We start from the raw sequence: 25,668 nt of genomic DNA on the forward strand, positions 1-25,668 counted from the left end.
TGTTTTACGCTATGAGCCTAAACTGCTCTAGAAACATTAAGTTTCTTCCTGCAAAAAAATTTTTTTGTCATATAGAGAAGGAGATGTTAAAAAAACAGTCCACTCGGGGCGCCTCTGGAATGATGATTTGATCATGAAACCTTGAGGTACTCGCACCATGGCAGGTGTTGAACAGACACTTGTGAAGTCACTGCACCAAGCGTGTACCTAGGGAGGGGGCTGGTGGCGGTTTGCTTTGTGAAGGATCACAGCCGTACCCAACAGGCCCTGTCCTCCGTGACGCTAATGAGGCCAGAGTCGGCCCTGTCCTCGGTGACACTAATGTGGCCGGAGTCGAATAAGAAATGAATGAAGAGCGACTGGGGAAGCTCTGGGGTGGAAGAGGTGGGAGCGAACCAAAGGCCTTGGGGGGCTCATGCACAGGACCTGACACAGGACAGGAGTCGGGGAAATGTCCCGGGCGCTGGGATGGACTTAGGGCCGCGGCCCTGCGGGTCAGCTTTGGGCATGTTCCTCCTTGGTCCTCCCTGGGGGGCCGCTTCTTCCCCAGTTGGCATATGTGTCCTCTCATCTGCAACCTGCACCTCGGCCATCACCCTCCTATACTTGCTACCAAGTCCATAGTATGTGTAGGAAGCCCCAATTTTTTTCTGTTTTTAATGCTTCTCTCCTAAATACACATGCTAGTACATCCAGCCTGTGTCTGCTTGGGTATTGCAGCATCGGTTCGCCTGCAACTGCAGTAAATTATGTGCTGGTAAGGAAGTCAACGCCATTGACAATTCTGTGAAATAAAATGCCTGTAGCAAGGGTGCTGGAAAGTTCCCGGGTGGGATGATCACTGTCACTGGGGATTCGAGGCAAAGGCACATGCACACGCGCTAAGAGGACTCGCAGCCCAGGACCGGATTCTCACAAAGGGTCTCGCTGTGGAGCCGAAAGCATCTTCACAGTAATTAGCACCCAAAGCCACCCGGCGTTGCCAGGCCGCGGGGTCGCCAGGGTCCCCCAAACTTAGGGAGGCCGGAAAAAATGCAAAACAATAAAAAGGCCGGACTATAAGTATATCTAAAGTATATCTAAAACCATTAAATAAAAAACGAGCAACTAAAAGCATAAAAAAAAAATTCACGAAATCATGAGAAAAGGTGGAGTTGAAAGAAGGTCATAGAGAACTTCAAAAATTAGAGTGTGAGCGCTGCAGCCGGACGGTCTAGGGAGTCGGGCCAGCGGGTTAGGCGCAGAGCCGGGAACTGGGGGGCTCGGGCCACACCCCGCACACCCCGAAGCTGGCGCCGGGCTGCACCCTGAGCCCTCCTCCCGGGAGGGAGCACCCCGGGCCCCTGCGGTGGCTCCCGAGCCGCGTTCCCCGCAGCACCTGCCGCATGGGGGGGCGGAGTGGGGGCCCCTCAGCAGGCCTGAGGGGCGGAGGCCTCGGACCCCGGGGAGCTCAGGCGGCCCAGGTGAGCCCCGCACCCCCCCACACCTGCCGCACCCTCCGAGGCCTCCCCCTACCCCCCCTGCACCTGCCGCGTCCCCCCCCAGGCCTCTCGCCTGGGCCCCGCCCCCCTTTTGCACCTGTCTCGCCCCCTGGGTCCTCCCGCCTGGGCCCCGCCCCCCTGCACCTGCTGCACCCCCCGGGACCTCCCGCCTGGGCCCCGCCCCCACCTCGTGCACCTGCTGCCCCCCCCCCAGGCCTCCCACCTGGGCCCCGCCCACCCCCCCATGCACCTGTCGCCCCCCCCAGGCCTCCCGCCTGGCCCCGCCCCCCATGCACCTGTCTCACGCCCCGGGTCCTCCCACCTGGGCCCAGTCTCCCAGCACCTGCCGCCCCCCAACCCCACCCCCCCCGCTTCCTGCCTGGGCTCCGCCCCCCCCTTTGCACCTGTCTCTCCCCCCGGGTCCTCCCGCCTGGGCCCCCCCCTGCACCTGCTGCGCCCCCCGGGGCCTCCCGCCTGGGCCCCGCTCCCCCCCCCCCCCGTGCACCTACTGCGCCCCACCCCAGGCCTCCCGCCTGGGCCCCGCCCCCCTGCACCTGCCGCGCTGCCGGGTCCTTCCACCTGGGCCCCGCCCACCGCCCCCGCACCTGCCGCCCCCCCCAGGCCTCCCGCCTGGGCCCCGCCCGCCCCCCATGCACCTGCCGCCCCCCCAGGCCTCCCTCCTGGCCCCGCCCCCATGCACCTGTCTCACCCCCCGGGTCCTCCCGCCTGGGCCCCGCCCCCCTGCACCTGCCGCGCTGCCGGGTCCTCCCACCTGGGCCCCGCCCACCGCCCCCGCACCTGCCGCCCCCCCCAGGCCTCCCGCCTGGGCCCCGCCCGCCCCCCATGCACCTGCCGCCCCCCCAGGCCTCCCTCCTGGCCCCGCCCCCCATGCACCTGTCGCCCCCCCCAGGCCTCCCTCCTGGCCCCGCCCCCCCATGCACCTGTCGCCCCCACCAGGCCTCCTGCCTGGGCCCCGCCAGCCCCCCCGCACCTGCCGCCCCCCCAGGCCTTCCGCCTGGGCCCGCCCTCCCGCACCTGCTCCTCCCCCCGAGGCCTCCCCCTGGCCCCCTTGTGTGTGCGACCCGGCGGTACCTGCCGCCCACCACAGTTCCCGCGGGTGTAGACGACGGCTCTGCTGACTGCTGAGCCCGTGTTGGGGCGCCAGGGAATCCCCCTCACTCCGCTGACTGTCCACAACGCCTGTCTAGCCTGAAACAACGCTCAGTTTAAATTTGTATTTTCTTTGCTTCTTCTTTTCATTCTACTCAATCAATTTTGGGAATACGATTGGCTGCGTTGACATTTTGTACTGTTCTGCTTCCTTTTGCTCCATTTCCCCACGGCCAGGCCTTCCCTTTAAGTCGTCTTCTTCTTCTTTCTTCTTCTTTTTTAAAGATTTTTATTTATTTATTCATGAGAGACACAGAGAGATGCAGAGACCCAGGCAGAGGGAGAAGGAGGCTCCCTGCAGGGAGTCTGACGTGGGACTCGATCCCAGGACTCTGGGGTCATGACCTGAGCCCAAGGCAGAGGCTCAACCACTGAGCCCCCACGAGTGCTTTTATTTTTAAAAAAAATTTAATATCTTTAAATTTTTTCTTAACTATTGCAAATTTTGTTTTTGAGTCTCAGGAAAAGGAAAATATTATCAGGGATAAAAACACTATTTTAAATCTAGTCAACACAAGATTGATCAAGATCATGATCACAGACCTGGTGTCTTTCTGTCCTTAATCATTAGCCAGCCATGCTGCTAGGCAAGGCGCTGCATCCTTTTAGATTTAATTACTCATCTTTGTAGGTGAGATTTGCAGGTGAAATTTTTTGATTCTGACCTTAAATACTCTGAAACATAAATTAAGACATTTAACATGTTGTCAACAGAGGGCGGTAATTAACCACAAATAGCCCCATATTCGCCAAGAGCAAGAAAGCAATCATTTTCATAGAGTTTGAAGGAAGACAGTATTCAGAGTATCACAGTTTTCCTTACTATTTCTGAAGATTTTGACACTATTCCAAATTTCTCCCATTCAAATAAATACTCCCCCCAAACATTGCTTTTTCTTAAAGAACTTCAGTCTTCGCATTAGGAAGATGAGACATAAAAGAAGGTAGAATAGAAAGTGAGTTTTGTGATGACAAGGCCAGGCCTCTTTGATGGGAATCAGAATGTGGTTTACTCTACACTTTTGTGGTGGGTGTTGAGAACGTAGTGCCCACTGCAGAGATCACAGAACTGGGATTGCCACAGTTTTATTATTACTTAAAAATTTTATTTTAAAATTTATTTATTCACGAGAGACCCAGGGAGAGGCAGAGACACAGGCCGAAGGAGAAGCAGGCTCCATGCAGGGAGCCTGATGCTGGACTCGATCCCAGGACCTCGGGGTCATGCCCTGAGCCCAAGGCAGACACCCACTGAGCCACCCAGGTGCCCCTGTTTTTTTTTTTTTTTTTAAGTTTTTAAAAATTTTATTTAAATTCAATTGGCCAACATATAAGACCCAGTGTGGTTTTTAAACTATGTCTGTCTACTTACTGCCTGTAAGTGCTAAACTCTGGCCAGTTGAATTAAGCTTTCCAATGTTCAAATTTCTTCAAATTAAAAATCATAACAATCACTACTTTAGAGGATTAAGGATTAAAATAATTATTTGTAAAAGGTAGAGCAGACTACTAGGTATATATAGGGATGCTCAATAATTTCCATTAATACCATCATCATTATTATTACTGTTATTATCATATTGTATCATACAGATTTCCTTACTTCAATACAATGGCCTAATAATAGAGGAAATATTGCATTTCTCTTTTCTTATAAAAGATTTTATATATTTATTTGACAGAGAGAGAGGGAGAGAGAACACAAGCAGGGGGAGCGGAGCAGCAGAGGGAGAGGGAGAAGCAGCCCCCCTCCCCCCCCCATGAGCAGCAAGCCCAATGCAGGGCTCCGTCTCAGGAACCTGGGATCCTGATCTGAGCTGAAGGCAGACACCCAGGCGCCCCACATTTTACCCTTAAACATGTATATGTATGTATATATATATATGTATATAAATGTGTATATACATACACACAATGTATATTATTGTGTGTATAAGAATAATATATTATTCTTTTAACAAATAATGACATTTTATTTTCTTGAGCCAAATTTTGGAAATTTCACACATGTTTTAATAATCAAAGATAAATATCAGTGTACCTTTTACCTCAATTTTAAGCTTTTTAAGAGAAAATCCGGGGTATTAAATGAGAACTCATAAATTTAAAAAAAGCACACCAAAAATGCAAAAAAAAAAGAAAAAAGAAAGAAAAACCAACAAAGAATATAAATAACACTTCACAAAAGAAAAAATGAAAACGTTTAATAAGAAAATGAACACTTGACTTCATCATTACTCAATGGACTGCAATTTGAAATTTTTGTATGTTTTGCCTGTAAAACTAAGAAAAAAACTTTTTTAAAAGTGTCTTTGAAGGAGTTGGTATATGGGTAATATCATAAGCTGATTTATGATAGTTTGTTAAACACTGATTTGAAACTTTCTAAAAGTTTTAAGAAATTAATCAAGATGTGAAATGAATAAACGTTTGTTTTTACATTTCAGATATTGAAATTAGTGAAAACCTCTACAAGATAAATTAACACAATTCCGTATAAATTAAGGAAATAGAATTTTATGTGAAGCTCTTGGAATAACTTTTTTCTAAGCAGCTTTAAAAGGAGATATTTTATAAGGTGAGATTCTCTTTCGTTTGCTGTAATCATTACGTCATTAGTGACATTCGGTTTATTGCTCTAAAATGAAGGTTTCAAGGAGACAAGGGTTTTACTTGTGTCACTCTTCAGTGTTTCCTTAGGTCCTAGATCAGAGTTTGTTATACAGTTAATAGTAAATATGTTCATGTTGGGTAATTATATGCTGTTTTATTTTAGTTTGAGATTTTTCCTAAGAAATTTGTCGGCAAAAAATATTTCAATAAAAACATATAAAGTTATGAGAAATAGCTTTTTAAATCTCTAAAACAAAGTTTATCTCTTTGCAATATTTTTATGATTCCTACAAAAAATCCTAGTCAAATTATGCCTGCCAACCACTCTCGCTTTTGTAGCAGTGTCTTGTGTCATTTAGACAAAGGGAGACAGATGAGCATAAATCCACATTAAGTGAGTCCTTTATCTTCAGAATTCCAATTGGCGGTGAGCAGCATTTTGGGGGAGGGGGGTTTCTTTTAGAAAAGACGAGTGAAAACACAAATACTTAAGAGACAAAAATAAAAACACTTTTGTTTTGAATAAAATAAATATATTGAATGAAGAATTATTACCCAAGTAGTTATTTCATATCAGATACTTAGAAACCAAGTAATCAGGGTCAAGTAAAAATGACAAGGAATACTCCATTTCTTTTTAAACTATTACCTGTTCCACTTAAAACTTCTTTGAGATAAATTGTCGTAAACATAATTTTTAGACCCTAACACTGTACAGATTCATCAAGCACACATTGCAGACAGCAGTTAGACTTCTACTCACAAACTTGAACCCTGGGGGAAGAAAACAAATAAACAAACAAACAAACAAAAAAAAACTTGAACACTGGGCTAAGTCTTCTCTCTCTTTTCCTTTTTTTTTTTTTTTTTTTTTAAAGATTTTATTTACTTATTCATGAGGGACACACACAGAGAGAGAGGCAGAGTCACAGACAGAGGGAGAAGCAGGCTTCATGCAGGGAGCCCCATGCGGGACTCGATCCCGGGACACCCAGGTCACGCCCTGGGCCCAAGGCAGACGCTCAACTACCGAGCCCCCCAGGCATCCCTAAGTCTTCTTTTTAAGTAGACACACCACACTTGGTGCATGTTCTCCTCTTCCTAAAGCTCAACAACCCTACTGTTCCTGCTTGACTTTCTCTGATTCTGTAATAACCAGAGGAAACATTATCAGTGAGAATCTCCATAGTTTTAAGCCCCACCCTGTCCCATCCCGAAGAGTCTTAGCTCCTGGGAGGTGAATCTTCTGCTGGTGTCACGGTACGACTGGAGGACATCACCATGGGCCTCATGGGATACAGAGGTCCACGGATCCGTGGCATCAACCTGGCTGACTTTGTGAAGAAAACAGGCCTAGTTCCTGTGACATAAAATAGATAATCGATACCCCTGTGGTGACAGGACTACAGACTTTCTAGAACATATTTCCTGTAAAGTGTAGATCCTTTCCTTTCAGTTAAAAGTCGAAGCTTTCTAACAACAGGATGTTGGCATACCAAACAATGAAACGTTTGCAATTAAATAACACAGAACTATTAAAATAGTGTATTTGAGGACTATGTACTGTGGAAAAAAAGATGTAAAATGATTAAAAACAGACTGCGTATGGATAGACACGGTGCCATTTTGAAAACAGACATAAAAACAGGCACATAACGTACATGCATGTGCATAGAGCTCTCTCTCTGCTGAGAATATATCATTTTTGTGATGCCTCTAGTCAGGCGACGTATAGGAGTAATGGTTTATTCGAGTTTGGTCTTTTCTATACTTTCCCTATTTTTAATACTTAGCAGTTCCTCTTATTTAATCGGCTATTTTATTGAATGCTATTTTATCTTATCTGAAATGCAAATGAGCTGAAGGAATGCCCACTTCCTACATCTAGATGAGCTTTGCAGAGAAGCCACGTCATCATAGGCCCAAAGCTCCCGGAGTAGAATTTCAGAGGAATAACGTGGGACAGGGCATGGGTCAGAGTAGGGCCCGAAGCTACAAGACCCTGATGCCCTGAGGTTTGCCAGAATTGGGCTCAGGGTTCAACAAAGCTTCTAACTGGAAGTAGATGTTGCCCCCTAGGGGGTGTTAGATATGCCAAAGGGGCACTTGGCAGGCTCAGTGCCTGAAATAAATCTTGGTTTCGGCTCAGGTCATGTGGTCAAGCCCCGGGTTGGGCTCCACATTGGGCATGGTCCCTGCTTAAGATTCTCCGTGTCCCTCTCCCTTGCTCCCCCCCCACCCCTCAACCTCTTAAAACAAAATTATCTGAGACATTTTTAGTTGTCGCCCTCAGGGGAGATTTGCCCCTGGCATCTGATATAGAAAGGCCGGCCGTGTTTCACGGGGCCCAGGAAAGCCCACTGCACCAAGGAATCATCTGTCCCCAAATGTCAATAGTGGAAAGGTCGAGAAATCTGGGATAAATATAAAGTTAAGCTGCTGGGGAGGCCAGCAGATTGGAGGAGGTTGTAGCGAGTTGAGTCAGCTGTGCTACTACCCGCTCTGCAGAAGCCCACAGCTTCCCAAAATTGAATTCTGTTCTTATCCGGAAGGATGAGCGAAGAGTCTACGGGCCTGGGTCTCCCTCAAGTTAGTTGATGTTTGTGGGGAGCTGAGGTTAGGGTCACAGAGAGGACGAGGCTGACTGGCTGTTCTCCCGTGCACTGAAGCTCAGGGCAAGGTCACAAGTCACATCGCCCGATCCGCCCGGCTCGCAGGGGAGGGCCTATGAAGGGGGGGCTTTCCTGGCGCCACATCAGATGTGTTCCAAGATCGAAACGCGATGTCACAAGGTGTAAAGTGTCTTCGAGACTACATTTTTTTTTTAATGTGCCCTTATGTTTATTGCAACATTATTGACAATAGCCAAGATGTGGAAACAGCCCACAGTTCTTACAGTCAGATGTAGACACAACCAAAAGCATACTGGGTTGGCCCAAAGGGCCCCGTACACAAGATCACATTAGTTTCCCTCCCAGCTGTGACCCTGAAGCCCCACCCAAGCATCCTTTCTTGCCCACGACCCAGTAGGATGGGGACTCCGGGGCCTATAGCCAACAGGGCCTCCATCCTGCTCCCACCCGCGGTTCCATAGCACACCAAGGATGCTCTTACAGCCTCCACTTTATTAGGCACACGGTTCACAGTCAACGAAGTTGACCCTCTGCCTCTAAAGAGTGACGTGGCCTCCCCCCAGAAGAACCTTATTTATTCATTATCCTCACGATACAAAGGAAACGGAGGCAAAAATAAACCCCCTTTGAGAGTAAGATTCTGAAGGTATTTGTCGCCCTACATGTCCGGGCAGCCAGCCCAGGACAGTGCTGTGCCCCAGTCCACGCAGCCCGCCAGGGCCGCTCACCGGCTTTGTGATAAGGCCACTGGGAAGAGCAATCAGTGCCCTTAGAGGGGATACTTTCATTGGTTCCACACACCTGTTACACTAGCACTAACTGGTTGTCGATTCTCCGAAACAGGTAGTGAAGCCACCCAGGAAACACTTAGGCCTTTCATGTGTATTGACTCTGAAAATCACAGAAAAGAACAGCCTCATTTCATAAAAGTAAAAGACTCCCCACTCTTCTAGTCAAAGACTCCCCACTCTTCTAGTCACATTGGGATAAAAATGGTCAACTAATGTTTCCAGAACTTACTGTTTTGTTTTTGTTTTTTTTTAATGTCGCCTTGATGCCATATTTTCTGCCTTCATTTTGGCAGATTTTAGAATTTCAAAAATTAAACATTTTGGAGACAATGAACAGTGGAAACGTTCTCTATCTAGTCTCTCGTTGTTATATGTTCTGGTTGATTTTTAGCTTGAATATTCATAAACAAGGAAAAGTATCAGAAATAAAATGCCAAGAATCCAAGTAATGATCATGTACAATTGATAAATCTTAACATTTTCGTATTTTCTATGTATTTTATATAAAGGTATTGACATTTTGCTGCATAGTGTTTATATAAAATATAGTATGCAGTATTTTTATATAAAAGACATAAAAATATTACAAATACAGTTGAAGATTGCACTATTTTTTATAGCCTGTCCCAGTTGTATTCCTCTCCTTTCCTTTCCAGAACAACCAACTAACATAAATGCATCTCCTTTCATTACACATACATCTTTACTTAATATATGGTATTAATATATGGTATTAATATATGGTATTTCCGTAATATATGGTATTAATATATGGTATTACTATGTTTCCAAAGTTAGGGAAATGATGTTCTTCATTTTGCTTATTATTTTTTTTTAAGATTTTATCTTTAAGTAATTTCTATACCCAATGTGGAACTTGAACTCACAACACCAAGAGTCACATGGTCTACCGACTGAGCCAGCTGGGTACCCCATGTTTTTTGTTTTTCTGTTTTTAAGATGTTATTCAGGAGAGATACAGAGAGAGGCAGAGACACAGGCAGAGGGAGAAGCAGGCTCCATGCAGGGAGCCTGACGTGGGACTCGATCCCGGGACCCCGGGATCATGTCCTGGGCCAAAGGCTCAACTGCTGAAGGCTCAACTGCTCAACTGCTGAGCCCCCCAAGCATCCCCCAAGGTTGTTTACTTACTGATTTATTTTTGAGTCCTGGACATGTTCACAGATATTCATGAATACCTATTTTTCCAAATAATATTCTATCAAATGATTGCCACAACGTATTTATCTATTCCATGTTGACTGATTTTTTTTTGTCTTTAATTTTACATTTTTACAAAAATACTGCACTCGATATCACTGTCAATATCTACCGGTTCACAAAGCAGTGTGTAAATTCTTTTAGCATAATAGAGGTGGAATTTCTCTATTTCTAGACTTTACATAATTTAGAAATTGCTAGAAAGGTAACAAAACATTTAAAACAGAGAGGGAGTGCAGCCTAATAGTTAAGGCGTATGCTCAGAATTCGGACTATCTGGATTCAGATCCCACTTTCATTGATTAGCTGTATGAATTTGCACAAATGAAGGAACCATTTATCTTTATCTCCAAATGGGAGAATAGTATCACCCATTCCATGATGGTCTCTTAAATACGACGCATGGAGAATAATGCCTGGCACCAAGTAAGCCTTAAGTAAACATCAAGGATTGTTACTATGTCTGCTATTTATATTATTGTTTTTATATGTGTAGCTACGTTATCCTTCATCATCAAAGAGTAAGAAGGGCTCAGGGGTTTTGAAGACTGGACGTGATTTTCCAGTTAGTCCAGTTCTTTCACCCGACGTCGGGATGTCTTTAGGACGTCATGCCTCCCACATGCCACTTTCCTTCCTTTCTTACTTTTAGGAATGGGCACACTCCTTACCATAGGATGGCTTATCTTTTTAAACTATAATTGGTAGGAAAGTTATCCTAGTTTTAAGCTAAAACTATGTGTCCCCAACATCTTCATCCACCTAACTCTTCTCTCTGGAGCACAATAGACTAAATTTACTGTCATTTCTACACAATCACCTCCTGAATACTTTAAGGTAACGCATACTATGACTTCCCACACTTTGAGTTTCTCTTCTTAAAATTAAAAATCCTAGCTTACATCAGTATTTTTTAGACATAAGATACACAGATGTGTATGCCTTAAAAAACTAGGTTTTATCTCACTACCCTGAACCCATTCTGCTTTAACAGTGCTCTCTAAAAGTCGGTCCAGATAGGAGAGGAAAATACTGCAAAGTGAAGAGTGCAGTATTTGAGACCTTCTTTGAAGAGTTGTGACGATGATTAGAAATATGTAAAAGGCTGGGCACTAGAAGGCATGGCAGCTGTCCTCTGGAGGACCCCTGGCTTGGATGCCCAGCACCATTTCCTCTCCTCTTATTCCTTATAGAGAAGACCCCATTGGATCCACCTGTTCTTGCCTCACCATGTTATCATTAGTCCCTTGTCTCTGTCTCTTCATCTTCATCTCCCTGCCGATTACTCGAATTCAGGCTTTGCCACCTGTCTGTCACTTGGAACGTGGCTATCATCCTGCTTCTTGAGAACAAAGCAGCCTAAGTAACGTTGTAATCTCAATACTTTGTATAGTGTCTAACACATAGATGGACTAAAAAAGTTTTCCTTTTTATATAGATTTTTAGAAAGACTTTATTTAAGAGATAGAAAGAGAGAGATAGAGCACAGGCAGTGGGGAAGGGTAGAAGGAGAATCAGGTTCCCTACTGAGCAGGGAGTCTGATGTGGGGCTTGATCCCAGGGCTCCAGGACCAGAGCCTGAAGTGAAGGCAGATGCTAAACCATCTGAGCCACTCAGGACCCTTAAAAAATAAAAAGTTTCAAAGAGAGAAAAAAAAAAGACATATGAAGTTTGTCATATGTCTTGACAAGACATATGTCTTGATATGGATCAAGTACCCAAGGTTGAAAAAAAAATAAAAAATAAAAATAAAAAAAAATAAAAAAATAAAAAATAAAAAAAACAAAAACAACAACAACAACAACAACAAAAAGTACCCGAGGTTGTTGTGACCTGAGATTGTGTGATACTTTTTAAACAGACATAAAGCATAAAAATGCACCTCTTTATTCATGTTTTAGAGACACAGATATACATTCTAGATTGTGACCGGAGTTAAACCAAATAAGATGAGGGGAAAAAAAAAAAAAAACACATTGATGAAGGTGAAGGTTCTAAGTAATCTCACCATGTTGTCTAATAGGACATGTGACTCTAGATTTCTGGAAAGAAAAAGCCAGGAATTCAGCTTGTTTTATTTTTCCTCTGAGACATCACATTTTAAAAATATCAATAAGTAGCAATAACTGTGAAATGCAATGCCTAAGCACCGATGACACAAAAATGTAGCTTTCCCTATTTTCTTAGTTAATATGAAATTTTATCTAATAAGGAAAATCATTTGCTCAAGATGTCTGCCTGTTAATAACACAAGTTATGACTGAGCGTCCGGAGGAGAATCTCCTGAGAAGGCGAAATAACCCTCAACTGTGACTAGACGTTCAAGGTCCCACGATACCACCACTTCTCAATAATCATTCTCATAAAAAAGAAAGAATTTTACTATTAATAAAAATATGAACTAGATGAAGCAAAAGCTACATCAGGATTCTGGTTCTCAGGTTTATATGTAAGCACTCATTTTGATTTCGATGTGAAAATTCAACCTCATTAGAGAAGAACTTATTTTTCTATAATTGGAGTCAGCTTGTGACCATAAAATTCCTTAAAGACCCTTTTGTTATTACTATCTTGCTTCCTAAGAATTTACTTTGAAACATGCTTCAAATTGATTGGTGTTTAATTTTGTTTATACTGGTGTTTACCATCAGTCAATTTCCGGAAAGCATTTCCCCAAAATTACTTCATATCCTGCAATGAAGTGCATAGGAAAGAAAAAAAGAAAGAAAGAATAGGGCTTCAGAGAGACAGAAGGAATGGGGCTCAAGGGTCCAATTTAGTCTAGCATGCAGGGTTACATAAATCAATAATATGGATGCAGACAAAATAATACATCTTTGAGGGAAGAAGGTATATAGGTAGAGAGTATATTATTTATTTCTGCCTAAGTTATGCTTGATAGCAAACTACCTAAAACTCTATGGGGCTTTTACCAAGAAATGGCTTATTTTCAGTCACCTTTGTGGCTCATCCGTGTGGGTGCCCCATTTCTTCTTTATTGTGAATCCAGTTTAGGTGAATGACCCTCCTGTGGGACAGGAGAGTCATTTGTCAGAGAAAATGAAAAAAAAAAAAAAAGTATAGAACCATAGAATTCATAAGCTTCCCGTAAAGCTCATAAAAATCTGTTTAGCTGCTGCTTATTTGTTTTTTTACCCGCTCGTTCTATTAGCCGAAGCTCACAATATAGAAAACTTGATGTCGACGTGGACGCAAAATATACTCTTATCCCCGGTTATCAAACTGGGACCCTAAGGGAGGAGAAGTAAATATGTGTGAACAAATAATGTAATCCACCACAGAGAGAAGCAGAAAAAGAATCTAAGTATTCCCTTTCTCTCTGGCATGCGTCTAATTCCCTGTTTCCCTATAAGAAGAATTGCTTTTTTGGGGGGAGATCTCTCTTTTGGAGACTAAGAAAATTAAGGTACTTAATGGTTAAAACAATATTATTTTTTTACATTAGTAAAAATAGGGGCTTCATAGCTCAACTTGTTAATAATGAAATTAATAGAGGCAAATTTGCACCCATGTTTCTCTGTGTCAGATCCATCACACAGGGTTTCTATGAATACAGTTGGATGAAATTTAGAAGCCATTCTTTTTTGGAATTTGAGATCTGAAAAGGTAGACAGCTTCCAATTGTCGATGAGTCTTCCGTAATCCTCTTTCGGGAAAGTGAACTACAAGCAGTACAGGGTTTAGGTTCTGGATAAAGGGCTGAGACAAGGAGGCCCTCAAGCACTCATCCCTCACCTAATCCATCAAAGACCTGAGTAGTCACACTCTGTGTGATGAGTAATTAGTTGAAATGTAAAGTAATAGAATGTCTGATCTTTCATCATAGTTGAGAGTAGACAGGAGTGCATGAGATGAGTGTTGGATGTGATAACATTTAATTTTGTTCAAGATGTTCATGAAAACTTCTGTATTCTTCGATTTGTGACATCCTGTCAAATTCCACCGTTCTCTATCTTGGAACAATGCATACTGTTCTCACAATTCCTTTAAGGAGCTAACCTTCCGGATTTGTCTCACTCGTATAGAGTTACCTGAGCTTGCTGAAATAGTCGATATATTTTAACGGACGAGATTCTTAATGAATAAAATTAGGAAATGTTTCCTAATACATAGGACAAATAAAGGGGGGGGGAAGACGATTTTATACTTTGGATAAGAAATACACAGACTCACAGTAGGAGCCTGGAATGTTACTTGAATTGTGTGAGAGCTGGAAGGAAACAATGAACAGAGAATGGTAAGGAATGAAAAGGAGAGGACGAAGTCTTAGGTGGGGGCTTGAGACACCCAGGTAACTGGTTGGGTACGAAGAACTTGAAGATACAATGGCAAATAGTCAAACTGTTGGTGAGAAACATTTTTATCCAACTAACTGAGACTTGTACACAGTGGAATGCAAACTGGTGGTAAAACCACAAGAAGGAGCTCATGCAAAGCTCGGGAAAGAGAAAAGCGGGGTCCACGGAGCCGGCTGTGGCAGGCTGTCCTATCGTGACAGTCATTTATGGTCTTCGGGACAAGAAGATGCCAGTTTGTGCAAGTGTATGGAAACAAAATAGTGAAAAGGTCTCACCGATGCTAAGCACAACACAAATATGAAATTGATGATCTCTGGGAAATTGATTCCCGCTCGGCTGTTGCTCCTTCAAGTAGAGTTCCTTCCGTAATAAAGAGCAGAGTTCTTCAATGACGTTAGGGTGTTAAAGAACAAGAACTGAACGCAGGAGATATGAAGATCTGATGGGCTTTATTAAGCAATTCCTGAATTTGGCAGCCTCCCATCTAGAAGAGAGAGCAGGGCGCCAAGGAGTCGTACAAAATGCAAGGTTTTTATAGGAAGGAGGGTGGGACAAGAAAGACGTCAGTGAATGGGAAGAAAGGACTGTTCCAGGTAAGGCCACCCTTCCTTAGGGTTAAGGACATGAGGCGTTATTAGGTGGATTAGATGCCTCTGGGGAACGTGGAGGGCCCAGCGACAGGTCACCTCACGGGCGCTTCTCAGGAACTTCCTGAGGAGCCAGTTAAGACTTCCACGTCGGGGGAGGTGGAGATTACAGGTAGCTGGTGTGAAGCCCCAGTTTGGTGACTTGGCCTAAGGGATGCCATTTGGGGCCTGCGGTTTCCCTTAACAAGGGAAAAGGGATTGAACACGAGGATGCATGTTCTGAGTACTTAGAAAAGCGCGAACCAGTCGTGAAGAAGGCCTTTGCCCTAGAGCTGGGGCATCCCTCACCTCACCCGCCCGGTCTTGCTCTTGCTTCCTTCCGTCCCTGGCTCCTGGGGGCCGCACGCTCTCGCTCACCACCATCCTCTCTCACCTGGCTGTCTCGACACCATCCCCTTGCACGCGCCACGAGCTGCCTGCCCTTCCGCCATCTCAGCGTGTTAGTGAAGACGCGGGCACTTACTGTATACTTTTCCTATAGCTCTTAGTTCAAGTGCTTAAAGAAGAAATCTGACCGGCTGAGCTTACCTCGACCTGGGCAGAGCCTGTAGTTAGCCCAAACAAGATCAGTGTCTATCCTAATCCCCCAACAGCCAACTCTCCTCAACTATCAGGGTAAGAAGGGGCCGTTGAATGTGCTTGAGGGGCAGGGTACGAGGTAGTAAGGGATGGTGACCATGTCGCAGAAGTTCACTGTTAAACCTGAGGTTTCAGCACACAGCAAAGCTTTATTTTGGTGTGAAATACAGACTTTGTGGAAAGGAGCACAAAAGAATAAACATCTGTGCTTTGAAGTCAGACCGCGTGATTGAGTCAGAGCCCCACAAGCTGTACTCACTCTTCCCAATCCTGTGAAATGGCCGTTGAGAGGGAGTGGAATTTGTCACCCCAAAATATGCCTCTTTGGCATCCAGGATTGTTTTAGGCTGGATTTTTTTGGTTTGCTTTGGGTTTTTGTTTTTGTTCCATTTTTTTTTTTTTTTTTTTTTTTTTTTTTGCGAAAGTAGAAAGACAGACCATGTTTTATGTAATATTTCATTGGCTTGATTTATGGCTTTATTTAAATTTCTTTAATTGACGTATAGCTGACACTGTTACCTTAGTTTCAGACGTACAACAGAGCGATGGGTCGTCACGCTCTCCACACGTGTCGCCACCCACCGTCTGTCACCACACAGCAGCATTACGACACCATTAACTATATTCCTTGCGCCGAACCCTTGATTCCCCGAGACTTATTCATTCCATAACTGAACGTCTGAATTTCCTACTTTACGTGATTATTTTGTGAAAAATGACAGACGCAGGAAAAGCTTCGGAAGTGGAACAGTTACCCTTTTCTAAGGGACATTCATGTTTCCAAGAGAGATCTCCATCTGTACAGGTGTCCCCCTCTCTGCAGCAGGAAGAGGAAAACAACTAAATCTCTAGAAATAACAGTGGGGAAGGCAAAGACTTAAATTTGCATAGCAACCCAGTCTTGGGTACCGTCTTCTCCCCAGAGGCGCCCATTACTGGATCACCCACCCCCCAACATTAATTTTTGTCTTTAGAGAGGTTTAAGGCGGTGGTTTGGGCCACTACAAGGAGTTATTCAGTTTTCCTAGGTATCTCCCATGTATACAGGAGGTATACGTGTTATTAGACTTCAGTTTGTTTTTCTCTGTCAATCTTTTATTGCACAGTGGTCTCAGCCAAGAACCTAGAAAGGTACAGGGAAAATTACTTTTTCTCTCCTCCACTGTAGTCAGGAAGGAAGAATTTCCTTGGTCCTTCATGGTCCTTCTAGCTGCTATAAGAACTAAATTGACATGAGACAGATTAATGGGAGAAAATCATGTTAATTTTCTGCATATGGCTAATCCACAGGCATGGAAATTCTAAAGAAAGGCCAAATAAGGTATGTGTTATTCTGAACTAAGGGGAAGGGAGTAAGGGTCTAGAACTTCAAAAGAAAGGATTACAACTCACTGGAAGATGAAAAAAAGAGCAAATGTTTTGTAAGCAAACGTTTGCAGGACCGTCAGAAACAATGAGACCCCGTAGACTGATCCCACAGGACATGCTGGGTTCCTCTCTCCCTGCGGTGCCTGGTTCAGGTCCCGTCGTGCTTACGTCCAGCGCTAGCTCCAGTCCTGGAGCAGGTCTTCTATCTCCGTTCTTTTAGGCGATTGTGGGGAGGTAAGTAGGCTTTTCTGAATCTGCTGGGTTTTGGTTGCTTTTAACTTGACTGCTTACAGCGGTCTTCTTGCTGCAGGGGGCGGTCTCGGGGTGGCCGGCCCTGGGCACCCACCTACAGAGAAAGGACCTTCTTCACAAGCTGGATGAGGGAACTAGACGAAGTAATTTCTGTCTGGATACCTCATAGTTATTCAATACATAGGAGTGATGTTTATGTTAAAAGCAGAGAGAAGTTAGCCCTTACCCAGAGATGACAGGAGGGAGGCAAAGGAAGGTGAAGGCACAAAGACCAGAGAGCGAAAAAAGGCGAAGGCATAAAGACAATGTGAAATGGGAAACACAAGAAAGTGATGGGGTTTCCGGGCAGGTGAGCTAGGCCTCCAGGCCCAGGAGACCTGGCATCTTCGGGAGGCTCTGGTGGCCCCGAGCCGACCGGCCGTCATTGCCCCAGGAGCACACTCAAGGTTGGCCTCGGTGGCAGCAGCCCCCAGCAGGGCCCCCAGCAGGGCAGCGGATGTACCCCCGGACTTGCCAGTCGTGGAAGCTGTCAGTTCCTCACACTCCGAATGGTCGCACACACAGCAGCCAACGTCTAGGGGAGGTTTGCTGCGTGTGGGAGGCTGTCGGGAGTGCTCCTGTGTCCACACCCGCGCGTCTGGGTCAATCCACTCGCTCCTCCTATCCAACCCAGGACTTTGATTGCCTTTGATTGTCTTAGGGAAAGAGATAGAGGCGCAGGGAGTCCACATAGTGGGCTGGGGCTGCGCGGCTGGCAACCCCCAGTGCAGGGCTCAGGGCCCAGCGGTGGCCGCGCCACGGGCGGCCTCCCTGACCACAGAAGGTGCAGGTAGATTTTTTCATTGCTGTAGAGATAATGGGAAGAGAATAATTTGAAGAAGAAACAAACTGGGGGGAACGTGCATTTTGCTAAGGAACAACGCGGTGATAAATAGACGCTGCTTAGGAAATCCCTGACTCTGGGGAGTGGGGGGTGTTCCTGTGTCTTGAACTGATTGCAGCAGGAACCCCAGGAAGTGCAGGCAAGAGCTAAGAGCTGTTCCAGGGTGGTCCCGGGCTGTTGCCCTTGTCCGGCCCAGGGGGGCAGAGCCTTGCAGAGGGCCTGGCGTGGCCTGCAGGCGGCCAGGGTGGCCTCGGCAGGAAGGCCGGCCTCCGGCCTCCAGCGCAGGAGCCTCTGGCTGCGGGCCAGCAGCCCCGGGATCAGATCCTGGAGCCGCCCAGGGGAAGACGCAGAGGAGATAACCCCCCTCCCACGCCTGCCTGCCAGGGAACAGTATCCCCAGGCCGCTGGGAAAGCAGTCTTTCCAAGAACTTTCTGCAAGGCTCGCTGGTGAGTAGGTGGCAGCGTGCCCTCGGGCCTGCTTTCTTCCTGGGAGGAGGGCGCTGGGAGGCCGGGCTGGGGGAGGCCCGAGCTGGCCAGGGGCGAAACACAGTGAACCTCTATTTCTATGCAAACGAGGTGCTCAGCACTGTCTTCTTAGGCAAATACACGTGCCCTGACCCCATTGTCAGAGGGTGGCCCCAGGCGCCTTTCTTATGCTTTTCAGCAGTTCTTTGCTAATTGTGCCTGTTTCATTGGAATTTTCTGAAGACTTGCTTTCCTTTTTAAATACCGTTTATTAACACATAAAGGCGTGTGATAAAGACACTGGCCGGCACGTCTAAAGAACCTTCTGGTTATTGCTTTTAATTGTTGATCGTTACAATGCAGCATGGATTAGGATCCTTGCAATCAAAAGGAGGTATTTTAGGTCTACGGTACCTAATCTCTCTAGGGAAACGCGCTGCAAGCCTTGAGACCGAAGCTCATGTTCTAAGATGCTGAATAAGGATACGCAAGAATTCCTTTAAGTCAGTTAGAGCAATAGATCCCGTACCTACGTGCCGTGCTGTCGCCTTCACGCTGGCTGTGCCATGACATTAAAATTCGCTCCTGGTAGTAAACAGAAGCCCATAATGTCGAGGTACTCAGCCGCAGAGCGAGAGGGGGGCAAGGCTATTTAATTAGGGAGACGCTCACTTGTGGGAGTATTACCACAAAATGAAAGCCAAGAGCAGCGCCATGTAGGAAAAGAAGAGGAAAAGATAAGCAAGAGCCACACTGAGTCACAGTGCTCTGGAAATTAGTCACAAAATGACTCGGTAAATTGGGTGATAAACACAAAGGGCACAAGCCAGCAGGAAACCTACAGCCCGGACTGAGAGCTGACGCCTAAGGGCCCAGCAGGGAAAGGTGTCAATCCTGATCCATTGCAAAGTTTGTAAACCTAACCAAATCCTTTCCTAAAACATTTTTAGAATTTTTTTTTTTTGTCGTTCATCATTCTAGAGATGATCATTTCAAAACATTGTTATCTGTGTCTCATCTAATCTTTAAGCGAAAAAGTCAATCATGTCCGAAAATGGGTTGGGGCGGGCAATTTAATTTAGAGCCTACAGGTCAGTAAAATGATATAAAATATTCATAGGGATCAACAGAGATTAAAACTATTAATGTAAAAAAAAAACTATTAATGTAAACACATAATTAACATTATAGAGGTAAAACTTTACAATACTAATTTTTTTTTTTTTTTACTTCTAACAATTTGAATAGTCACACTAGGAAACCAAATTTGCTTTTAGGTGAGTGACCGTAGACAGTGTCTTGCTGGAGAACTTTAATGACACACCCGTTACTATTTGGTTCCTCTTTCTATAAGGTTTGCTGAGCGGCACAAATTTTGTTTTGTTTGTGTTTTTTTAGAGGCGTAGTCTGATATCTTTAAGAATTTGTTTTATCTCCAAGGATTAGATCAAAATTGCTCTGGGAAATGTGGTTTGTGTCCAAATGAAGTATGCCCCCATTGTGCTTGCGGGTCTGATTGTAACCCTAGGCTTCACTTGCTTGTTGGTCATAAAACTATTTTGACTAGAACCTTCTATGAAAAACATTTCTGCCAAATTTAAAAATAAAATAATCTATGAAGTGGGAAGTTGGTTTTGAATTAATTCATAGTTTTCATGATATTAACCTGCTCTTTTCTTCAGAATTAATTTCCTGATCTTTGTTATCTATATTATTCAAATTCAAATAATTGGACAAGATGGCTAACTACGGGAAGAAAAGACCAAGTTCAAAGGGCTTAACTCATTCCCAGAATACATAGCAACTAGCCAAATAGTAAATGTGTTATTTATCCTTTAGAAATGGTTGGTTTAAATTCACTGTGTACAAACTTTTAATTTATGAGATTTCACCTCATGTCATTACCCTTTTAGCAAAAAGTAAGTGAGTAAGTAAATAAGTAAATAAATAAATAAATAAAGCAAGCCAAGTAAACATTCTTGCAAAAAAAAAAAAAAAGTAAAGGGCAGGAAAGGCAAGATGAAAAGGGAAGGGAATATTAGACTAGGATTCTCAAAAGTATTTATTAGTATACTTTAGATAAGTTGAATGTTGATATTGGTTAAAATAAGTTAATTGTATTGCCAATTTATTTTTGCTATGTAGACGTGATTAAGGAAATATACTATAATGTAATTCACCTATTTCAATTGAAGTTATCTCCAGCCCCCTCCCTTTTTGGTTTTCCATCTAAAATATTTAACGTGGGAAATTAATTTACAGAGTTGTCTTCTTAAAAACATTTTTAAATGCATTATGCCTTTTATAGAAATATACCAATGCTATACTTCTTTCTGATTTTTTTGTCCTTTGGAGAAATCTGAATTCAAGAGTGACTATTGAAGTCCTCGTTTCTAAATATCAAATCTCACCAAAATGAAGAAAGGGTGCAAGTTCTTTCAAAAAGTTCTTTCATGCTAGACCATCTCTACTGGGTCTCTGGGATCTTCAATGACTGGTTTCTGGGTGTGATGTGTCATTTCCAGGAGCCCAGTCTTCTCATTACTCCTCTTTCCTTTTTTTCACTTCTTCTCTAAGTGGCAGTATCTCCTAGAATCAGAGCTTAAGATTCAACTACCAAAAGGTTGAGGGCGATTTAGTCTTTTCCACATCTCTTCTTTCCAGAACCAATGACAAAAAACACTGGACCCATGTCTAATCTGCTCTGTTCAACTCTCTTCAGGCCCTCCTTTGGGATTCTTTTTTTTTTTTTTAATTAAAGATTCCTTTTATTTATTCATGAGAGACACACACACACACACACACAGAGAGAGAGAGAGAGAGAGAGAGAGAGGGAGAAGCAGGCTCCATGCAGGGAACCCGACGTAGGAATCGATCCTGGGACTCTGGGGTCACACCATGGGCCGAAGGCAGACGCCAAACCGCTGAGCCACCCGGAGATTCCACCTTCTTTGGAATTCTATGTTCTCTCTCACTTGGAACAAGTGTGTTTTCAAACACATTTGAAATTTATTTTAAAAACAAAAGAGTAAAGGGACACTATGGTCCATAATGAAGTCCCAGCGATGCAATACTTCTATCCCAATAGTTTCATCTGCTGGGCCACAGTTTCCTGAGGTATCATGGACTTATTGCAAGGAATTCCCAAATCAAAATGTAATGGTAGCATTCTCTCTAGACTGAATACATATTATATGTTGTTGATTAGGCTATTTTGACATCAGAAATGTGAAAGTATCAGTCAATATGGCACTAATAAAATGTAGTGTTTTTATCACCAAGCACAATGTGCCATGGACACCCTTCAACTATAACACAGCTTCAGCACCACCACCACCACTCTGCTGCCAGGCTCAGTTTCTCTCTCTATCCATGATTCTTATCAATGCTAACCTATCCTTGAATCCCATAATAACCCATCTCTAAGCATCACCTCATTCCACAAGGCTTAATAATGGAGTGAATCTCAGTAATTGGTTGAGTCTTAAGAATAATAGTGTTTATTGTAAAATTTTGATCATTTTTTTTAAGGCTTATTTAGGAAACTTCAAAGTATCTCAGAAAAGGAATCAAAATGATTATTTCAAACTGTCCTATGCCTACTCTTGCTCTTTTTGTACCAACTATTTTCAAATATGCATGAATACAAAATGAATGCATTTCTGATTCATGCTATATGAATGAACCCTGAGAACATTATGCTAAGTAAAATAAACCAGACACAGTAGAAGATTTAGTGTATAATTCCATGTGTATATCCAGAATAGATAAAGTCACAGAGCCAGAGAGTAGATCAGAGGTGACCAGCCTCTAGAGGATGGGATGAATGGTGAGTTATTGCTTACTGCATACAGAGTTTCTGTTTGAGGTGATGAGAAATTTCAGACATTGATAGTGGTGATGATTGTACAGCATTGTGAATATAATTAATGACACAGGGTTGTGCACTTAAAAATGGTTAAAATAGCATATTTCATGGTGTATCTACTACACTACAATAAAAATAGTAAAACTATTAATAAGACTTCAGTTTGAAGAATTCTAGATTCCTAATGATATTCCCTTTACATTTTCTCAATTAATAGACTCGAAGTACAAATATTATAATGTTAGATACCTGAATTTTTAAAAATCAAAACAGGTCTTCCTGTTTTGTTTCCTGATGAAAATTGGAACATATTTTTACCTAATATTGCTGTACTGGAGGCTAATGTTTTTCAGTCATATTGTCTTCTTTGGTTTTGATACCAGGGTAATTCAGGCCTCACAGAATGAGTTGGCAAGTATTACCTCCCTTTTGGTAAATTTTCTGGAGTGGTTAATATAAAATTTGTAGCATTTTTTTTTTCTTTAAATGTTTGGTGGAATTTGCCAGTGAAACCATCTGGGACTGAAATTTTCTTTGTGGAAAGGTATGTAATTACAAAATTCAATTTTAAAAAAATAATTATAGGACTATTCAGGTTCTCTACTTCTTCTTGAGTGAGCCTTGGTAGTTTCTGTCTTTCAAGAAATTGGTCCGTTTACCTAAGTTGTCAAATTTATAGGCATAAAATCGTTTATAATATTTCCTTATACTAGAATCTATAATGATGTGAAACCTCTACTTCCTGACATTAGTTATTTGTACCTTCTCTCTTCTTTTATCAGTCTATATCAAGGTCTTTGCACTTTTAACTTGTGTGTTTGTTTATAAAATGGTAATTGGCTGATGAGCATTAAGGAGGGCACTGGGTATTATTCACAACTTGATGAATTATTGGACTCTACATTCGAAACTAATGATGTACTATATGTTGGCTAATTGAATTTAATTCAAAAAAACAAAATGGGCTTTTAGGCAACATATAATTTGGTCTTGATGTTTTGCTCAATCAGGTAATATTTGCCTTTTTTTTTTAAGATTTTACTTGTTTGTGTGTGTGTGTGTGTGTGTGTGTGTGTGTGTACATCCACTGGAGTATGGGGAAGGGCAGAGGGAGAGAAAGGGAGAGAAGTAGACTCCCCCAGTGTAGAGCCCAGGGCAGGGCTCAATCTCATGGCCCTGAGACTGTGAGTCAAAATCAAGAGTTGAGTCAAAATCAAGAGTTGAATGTTTAACTGACTGAGTTACCCAGGCACCCCAGACAATATTTGCCTTTAAATTAGAACATTTACATTTGATGTGATAATTGATAGGTTTGAATTTAAGTCCCTCTTTAAGCTATTGTTTTACTGGTCCTATCTATTTTTGTTTTCTTTTTTACTTATTTGGGGGGTCTTCTTTTAAATTTAGTATCATGTATGAGAATGTTTTATCTCCTATGTTGGTTTATTTGCCATCATTCTTTTTATTTTAGTGGTTGTTTTGGGGCTTAGAATATACAGCTTTGATTTATCCCAGTTTTACTTTCAAGAGATATTAAGCCATTTCTCTTCTAGTATAAGAAACTTCAAACAGTATTTTTCTACTTTTCCTTCCCTGGCCTTTGTGCTCTGGCTGTCACACAATTTGTTTCCATATACGTTATTAGTAACATACTACAATGTCATTATTCTGGTTTCAGTTGGTTAAAATAAACTTAATTAAATATCTTTAGACTTACAGAAAACTTATGAAGCTAGAAAGAGTAGCCATATGCTCCCAACTCCTTTTACTAACGTCGTATATTGGTATGACACATTTGTCAAAATTGATGAGCTGATTATCTTTCAAACAGATTTAAATGTTAAAAAAATCTTTTATATTTGACCATGTAGCTACGTGCTGTGGCATCTTCACTTTGTATAGATCCATATTTCCATCTGATGCCATTTTCCTTGGTAGGCACACTCCTCTCTTTCCAGGACTCCAGTTACATGTATATTAATTGGGATGTTTACCTCACCGCTCAATTATTTATATGAGTTGAAGCAAACATAATTCCAAATGATAAATATTGTAGACAAAATTTATATTTAGTATTAGAATTTGATTTTATGAACATGTACGAGATTGTGTACATTATTCAAGGATTCCCAGGATTCCCAGGATTAACTTCCCAGGATTAACTTCTTTTTGTATGTTGTGTGTTTTTTCTCTTAAGAAAATCCCGATGAATGTATCAACTGAGGAAAGATGTTTAATTAAGGAGAATTTAGATTAGCCTCAATTTACATGGCAGGAGAGATTTTTTTTTTTCCTATATGTGGTCAGCAACTTTAAAGCCATTTTAGATTTGCATTCATCATTTAAATAAAGTCTCTAAAAAAGTTAAGGTTCTTGAGACACCATTGTTTGCCATTACATTGTCATACCAACATTACTTTTCCCACTACCACTTACTGCCTTCCATATTATTATCTCCATAGTCAAAAGCCAGAAAGATACAAGTGACCATCTATCCTTGTAATAGGACGCCTCATTTAAAAACACATGAATGAGTGGGCATCCATGAGGTCTTCGGAAATGTGTACAAAAAAAATATTTGTGCATATGTGTATTCGCATTTTAGAAAAGTGTCTGTAGTTTCCCTCAGATCTCTCAGGAGCGTACATATCACCATTAAGGATATATCAGAGACACGTTTAAATATTTAAAGAAAACGGTATATAGAGTTAGGATCAAAAAGAGTATCAAGTAGTAATATGTCCTGGAGAAGGCAAGATAAGGAAGTTATCTTTATAAAGATTTTTTTAAAGATTTTTAGGAGTGCCTGGGTGGCTCAGAGGTTTAAGCATCTACCTTCAGCTCAGGCTATGATCCTGGGGTCCTAGGATCTATACCCAGTCCAGCTCCCTGCTCAGCAGGGGTGGGGGTCTTCTTCTCCCGCTCCCTCTGCCCCTCCTCTTTACTCATGCTATCTCTCGCTTGCTCTCTCTCTCAAGTAAATAAAATATTTAATTTTAAAAAAAAATTTTAATCAATCTCTACACCCAACATGGGGTCAAACTCAAAACCCTGATATCAAGATTGGCATGTACTACCAACGGAGACAGCCAGGTGCCCCCTCTTTATAAAGTTTTTGGTGTGAGGTAAGCCATGAAGTTATCCATGAAAAATAAATCTTTGAGAAAAGATGTTTTTGAGAAGCCAAAGAAGAGAATAATTCATTTTAAGATCACTTTCAGTTCTTTCATTACAATTGAATAAGCAGATTCAGTTTTTAATATCTTCAAAGTATCTTCAAAGCTGAACATTACCTATTTGCTTTTTATACATTAGATCCTTTGCATGATACAAAAAGTATGCAATGTCATACATTTTAATAATGTATAAGTTAACTT

At 42.7% G+C, this 25,668-nt stretch overlaps 1 protein-coding gene across 5 annotated transcripts in view; it reads left to right on the forward strand.

Annotated features, from left to right (window-relative positions):
• TFPI (tissue factor pathway inhibitor) overlaps window positions 1-25,668 on the forward strand; it is an 89,145-nt gene that overhangs the window by 16,777 nt on the left and 46,700 nt on the right. For 2 of the 5 annotated variants that reach the window (XM_072811523.1, XM_072811522.1), the window contains exon 3: window positions 5,099-5,229. The exons of 2 other annotated variants lie outside the window; for them this stretch is intronic. The gene's annotated coding sequence lies outside the window, so the exon portion shown is untranslated. Of the gene's footprint in view, window positions 1-5,098; window positions 5,230-18,091; window positions 18,406-25,668 lie in introns of those variants that run through there. One more of the 5 variants, XM_072811525.1, reaches the window with a different exon arrangement.

The sequence above is a fragment of the Canis lupus genome, chromosome 34 (assembly GCF_048164855.1).
Source record: "Canis lupus baileyi chromosome 34, mCanLup2.hap1, whole genome shotgun sequence".
Classification (NCBI taxonomy): Eukaryota; Metazoa; Chordata; class Mammalia; order Carnivora; family Canidae; genus Canis; species Canis lupus.